The sequence below is a fragment of the Triticum aestivum genome, chromosome 7A (genome assembly GCF_018294505.1).
Source record: "Triticum aestivum cultivar Chinese Spring chromosome 7A, IWGSC CS RefSeq v2.1, whole genome shotgun sequence".
NCBI lineage: Eukaryota > Viridiplantae > Streptophyta > Magnoliopsida > Poales > Poaceae > Triticum > Triticum aestivum.
In genome coordinates this window covers 706,247,917-706,253,696 of record NC_057812.1, presented here as the reverse complement: position 1 = coordinate 706,253,696, position 5,780 = coordinate 706,247,917, and positions in this window count along the sequence as shown.

The following is a 5,780-nucleotide window of genomic DNA, read 5'->3' as shown; positions in this document are numbered from 1 at the left end:
AAGAGGATCCTGATTATTTTATGCATATGTACATTTTTGTTCAAAAAGGGAAATCCACTAGACATGCGAAGGTGTCGAAGAGTACACGCAACAGATATGTTGAGAAAGAGTGTTTGTTTCTCTTATTACCCATCTCCGTAGCCACCAGCCCAGCTGAGAGAAAAACACACAACTCACTCCTCCCGTTCCCATCTGGTGCATTTCTTCTCATTTTATATATTCTTTAAAAATTGTTTTTCAATTTTTTCTTGGGCTGACTGTCGATGAGCACATGATCTTGGAGGAAGCCACAATGGAGCTGATGTCACCGCGACAGACAAAGCGTGTGCAGAACGACAACGACGAGGCGATCAGATACTCTAGAGGACCTGGACCATGTGGAGGTCTCAATTTTAAGTAGTAATCTTTGTTGCTAGCATATGTAAGGTTTGAAGTATTGATTGAGAAAAATTAAAGTATGAGAATTTCACACTTTGGTTTAGCAATCCGGTAAGTTATCTTTATCTTACTAGCTTTAGTTTGTTGCAAAGGAACTATTGATCATCTATCTAAATGGATAAGAAGCCTTGTAATCATAATGCACTATTACTTTTCTCATGTTACCAGCTTATATGGGAGAATGGATTGGTTAAAGAGGACAACAAGTACCATTTTAACTTGAAGTAGTAGTTTGTTTGACGTTGTGGGAAAGCCTTTTTAATATAGAAGTACGAGATTTACATATTTGACTTACGCATGGAATGACCACACACTATGAAGGGACTTTTTTAGTTAGCCTATTGGCGTATGACTGGGCTTCCAATTGATTTATTTACTTATAACTCCAACAAGTATATGTGAATATTTTAGCTGCATCATAGGAAAAACAATCTGAAATAGAGTTTCGGCTGACTTGGCTATCATGTCGTGAACTTGCTTCCTTTAGTTTGAACTTGACTATCATGGTTTTTGTTGTCCTTTATTCAATTTTTGCTTTGACACTTCTATGTATAATCGATGCTTATGTATCTTAATGTTGCTCAAAATACCATGTTTGTAAGATAGGGTAGATGTTCCGATGATATCAGAACACCATGTTTTTTCATGATACTCTTGTTGTGTTGAAAAATGTTCGGTTCCCGTAGCAACACATGGGCAATTACCTAGTTGTCAAAAATAAAAATGTCGGCGAAATCGTACGAAACCTCCTAGCTATCGTTCGCCAACTAAGAGGGTCGTGATTATTTTATGCATATGCATTTTTGTTCGAAAAAGGAAATCCACCAGACATGTGAAGCTGTCGAAGAGTACACGCAACAGATATGTTGAGAAAGAGTGTTTGTTTCTCTTATTACCCATCTCGGTAGCCACCAGCCCAGCTGAGAGAAAATCACCCGACTCACTCCCTTTCCCATCTAGTCCATTTCTTTCCATTTTATGTATTCTTGCAAGATTATTTTTCAATTTTTTATTGGGCTGCTGTCGATGAGCACGGGAGCTTGTAGGAGGCCCGCATAGAGCTGATGCCACCTCAGCAGACAAAGCCTGCGCAGAACGACAACAGGCGAGCAGATACTCTAGAGGAGCTGGACCATGGGGAGGTCTCAGTTTAAAGTAGTAATATTTGTTGCTAGCATATGTAAGGTTTGAAGTATTGATTCAAAAAAAAAAAGCGTCTACATACTAAGTAATTTGTCTGAGAATTTCACATTTTGGTTTATCAATCCGGTAGGTTATCTTTATCTTACTAGCTCTAGTTTGTTGCAAAGGGACTACTGATTATCTTTCTGAATGGAATAGAAGCCGTGTGATCATAATGCACTATTTCTTTTTTCATGTTACCTGCTTATACGGGAGAATGGATTGATTAAAGAGGACAACAAGTACCATTTTAACTTGAAGTGGTAGTTTGTTTGTCGTTGTGGGAAAACCTTTTTAATATAGAACTACGAGATTTACATATATTTGACTTACGCATGGAATGACCACACACTATGAAGGGACTTTTTAATTGACCTATTGGCGTATGACCGTACTTCCAGTTGTTTTATTGACTTATAACTCCTACAAGTATATGAGAATATTTTAGCTGCATCATAGGAAAAATAATCTGAGGTAGAGTTTTGGTTAACTTGGCTATCATGTCGTGAACTTGCTTCCTTTAGTTTGAACTTGACTATCATGGTGTTTACTGTCCTTTATTCATTTTTTGCTTTGACACTTGTATGTAAAATCGATGGTTATATATCTTAATGTTGCTCAAAATACCACGTTTGTAAGATTGGGTAGATGTTTCGTTCATCTCAGAACACCTTATTTTTTCATGATACTCTTTTGTGTTGAAAATTGTTTGGCTCCCATAGCAACGCACAGGTAATTACTTAGTTGTTAAAAATAAATCTGTCAGCGAAATCGTACTAAATATCCTGGCAGACGTTCGCCAGCTAAGAAGGTCCTGATTATTTTATGCATATTTACATTTTTTTGAAAAGGGAAATCCACCAGACATGTGAAGGTGTCCAAGAGTACACTCAACAGATATGTTGAGAAAGAGTGTTTGTTTCTCTTATTACCCATCTCGGTAGCCAGCAGCCTAGCAGAGAGAAAATCAACCGACTCACTTCTCCTCTTCCCATCTGGTCCATTTCTTCCCATTTTATGTATTCTTGCAAGATTCTTTTTCATTTTTTTCTTGGGCTGACTGTCGATGAGCACGGGAGCTTTGAAGAGGCCACCGAGGAGCTGATGCCACCTCGGCAGAGAAAGCCTGCGCAGAACGACTAACAACGAGGCGAGGAGATACTCTAGAGGAGCTGGACCATGAGGACGTCTCAGTTTTAAGTACTCCCTCCGTCCGAAAAAGATTGTCCCTCAAATGGATGTATCTAGCACCAAGTTAGTGGTAGATACATCCATTTGAAAGACAAGCTTTTCCGGACGGAGGGAGTAGTAATCTTTGTTGCTAGCTTATGTCGTAAGGTTTGAAGTATTGTTCTTTTTGAAAAGCTACATAGTACGTAACTTGTCTGAGAATTTCACACTTTGGTTTAGCAATCCGGTAAGTTTCTTTCATCTTACTAGCTCTAGTTTGTTGCAAAGAAACTATTGATTATCTATCTAAATGGATAAGAAGCAGTGTGATCATAATGCACTATTACTTTTTTCATGTTACGGTTTATATGGCATAATGGATTGGTTAAAGAGGACAACACGTACCATTTTAACTTGAAGTGGTAGTTTGCTTGTCGTTGCCGGGAAACCTTTTTAATATAGAACTACGAGATTTACATACATTTGACTTACGCATGGAATGATCACATAAGCATCAATGCAAAAAATGAAGGGACTTTTTAATTGACCTATTGGCATATGACCGGACTTTCTGTTGATTTATTGACTTATAACTCCTACAAGTATGAATATTTTAGCAACATCATAGGAGAAATAATCTGAAATAGAGTTTCGGTTGACTTGGCTATCATGTCCTGAACTTACTTCCTTCAGTTTGAACTTGACAATCATGGTGTTTACTGTCGTTTATTCTTTTTTTTGCTTTGACACTTGTTTGTAAAATCGATGCTTATGTATCTTAATGTTGCTCAAAATACCATGTTTTTAAGATCGGGTAGATGTTTCGTTGATCTCAGAACACCATGTTTTTTCATGATACTCTTGTTGTGTTGAAAATTGTTCGGCTCCCGTAGCAACGCACGGCAATTACTTAGTTGTCAAAAATAAATCTGTCAGCAAAATTGTACGAAATATCCTGGCTTACGTTCGCCAGCTAAGAAGGTCCTGACTATTCTTTTGCATATGTACATTTTTGTATGAAAAGAGAAATCCATCAGACATGTGAAGCCGTCGAAGAGTACACGCAAATGATATGTTGAGAAAGAGTTTTTGTTTCTCTTATTAGCCATCTCGGTAGCCACCAGCCCAGCAGACTCACGCTCCTCCCAGCGTCCGAGATCCTTCGCCCTCCCTTGCCGGCCGGTTGGAGTTCAACCCACGCTCCACCCAGCGACTTGCCCCACACCACGCCCATGGAGGCCAGCAAGGAATTGGCGTTGCCTTTGACGGACATCCTGTTGGAATTTTGCTAGTAGGCCTTTGGCCCAAAGCCCAACTAAAATTCTGAAATTCTCTTGGCCCATTCATGCACACATGTGAGTGGAGTGAGTGAGGCTAAAGTTTAGTCCCACCCTGAAAGTTGAGAGAGAGTTGCACCTCTTTATAAGGTGAGCTCTTCTACCACTTGTATGAGCATGAGAAGAGGAGACCTACACGCGCGCTACTCCTCCTCGCTCGCCACGCCACGCGACGCGACGCGACGCGACGCGGCGCGGCGCGGGTTGCGGGATTGAGCCGAGCCGAGGACAGAGCTATGCACGTTGTCATTAATTAATTAACGGACGCGTTAATTACTGAACCATTTCCGATTCTTTTGGATCGTGACGACTCGGACGTGGGGTTTACTCACACGACCTACCCGGCCCGCACTATATAGTCAGGCAGACGTCTACCCTAGCCGCCGCCTCTTCATATGGTTTCTCACCACCGTTCCAGATCATTGCGCCGCCAAGCAAGTCTTCTCCATCCCTCCTTCCGGCGTGCACCGCGAGAAGGGACAGCATGCCTCCGGAACCCCGCCTCTCGTGATCCTGTACGGGAGAGGGGCGATCAGGTTTTTGGGGAGCGCACTCGCGCGACTGCTGGCAGCGATGACTTCGCGAACGACGACTTCTTCCCCGACCTCGGCAACCTCGTCCTCGACGACATGGGCGACAACGTCAACGCCGGCGGTGCTGCACCCGCTGCACCGTATGTGATTCTATCCTTCCTGTTCGAGATCGTGGTAGAATTCATGCTTCTAGTATGTGCCCTAGATGTGATATGTTCATCTGCTATGCTAGTTCGCATGATTAGTTTAATCTCTGCTGCTGTGGTCATGATTTATCTTCTGTTTATTCAGATTAAATCTCGTAGTAATTTGCTCATATTTTCAACAATCCAAAAACCTGATTATAGGCAATTTACTCCGAGTGGTTTTGCTGCGCATCTAAAGCCGCCTGCCTTTAAGGGGGCGCAATATAAGAGGTGGAGCACGAGAGCAGTCTACTGGTTTCAGACCATGGGCTGCTATGATGCCACCAAGGGAAAGCCTGAGGGCGATCTTAATCCAGCACAGCTGGAAGCTTTTGAGAAGATCGATACCCTCTTTAAAGGTGCTCTTCTGAGTGTTCTTGATGACTCCATTGTGGATTCGTATATGTCGTTTGACAACGGCAAGGACATGTGGGCTGCGCTCGAGGCCAAGTTTGGTGCCTCGGACGCTGGCAGTGAGTTGTACGTCATGGAGCAATTCTATGACTACAAGATGACTGATGAGCGCCCTGTTGTACAGCAGGCTCATGAGATACAGTCGCTCGCAAAAGAACTTGAGTACTTCAAGTGTGTGTTGCCGGACAAATTTGTTGCCGGAGGCATCATTGCCAAGCTTCCACCTTCGTGGAACAATTTTGCTACTTCCCTGAAACACAAGAGACAGGAGTTTTCCGTTGCAGATCTCATTGGTAATCTTGATGTTGAAGAGAAGGCGAGAGCAAAGGACACACGTGCTCGAGTTGCTGAGGGAGGTTCTAGTGCCCACATGGTACAGAAGAAGAACTCCCAGCCCAACAAGTTCAAAAACAATAAGAACAAAACTCAGGGCAAAGGCAAGTTTGATACAAAGAACAAGCCATCACATTCTACCAACTTCAAGAAGAATTCTCATAAGAAGGGGAAGGGACTTTGCCATG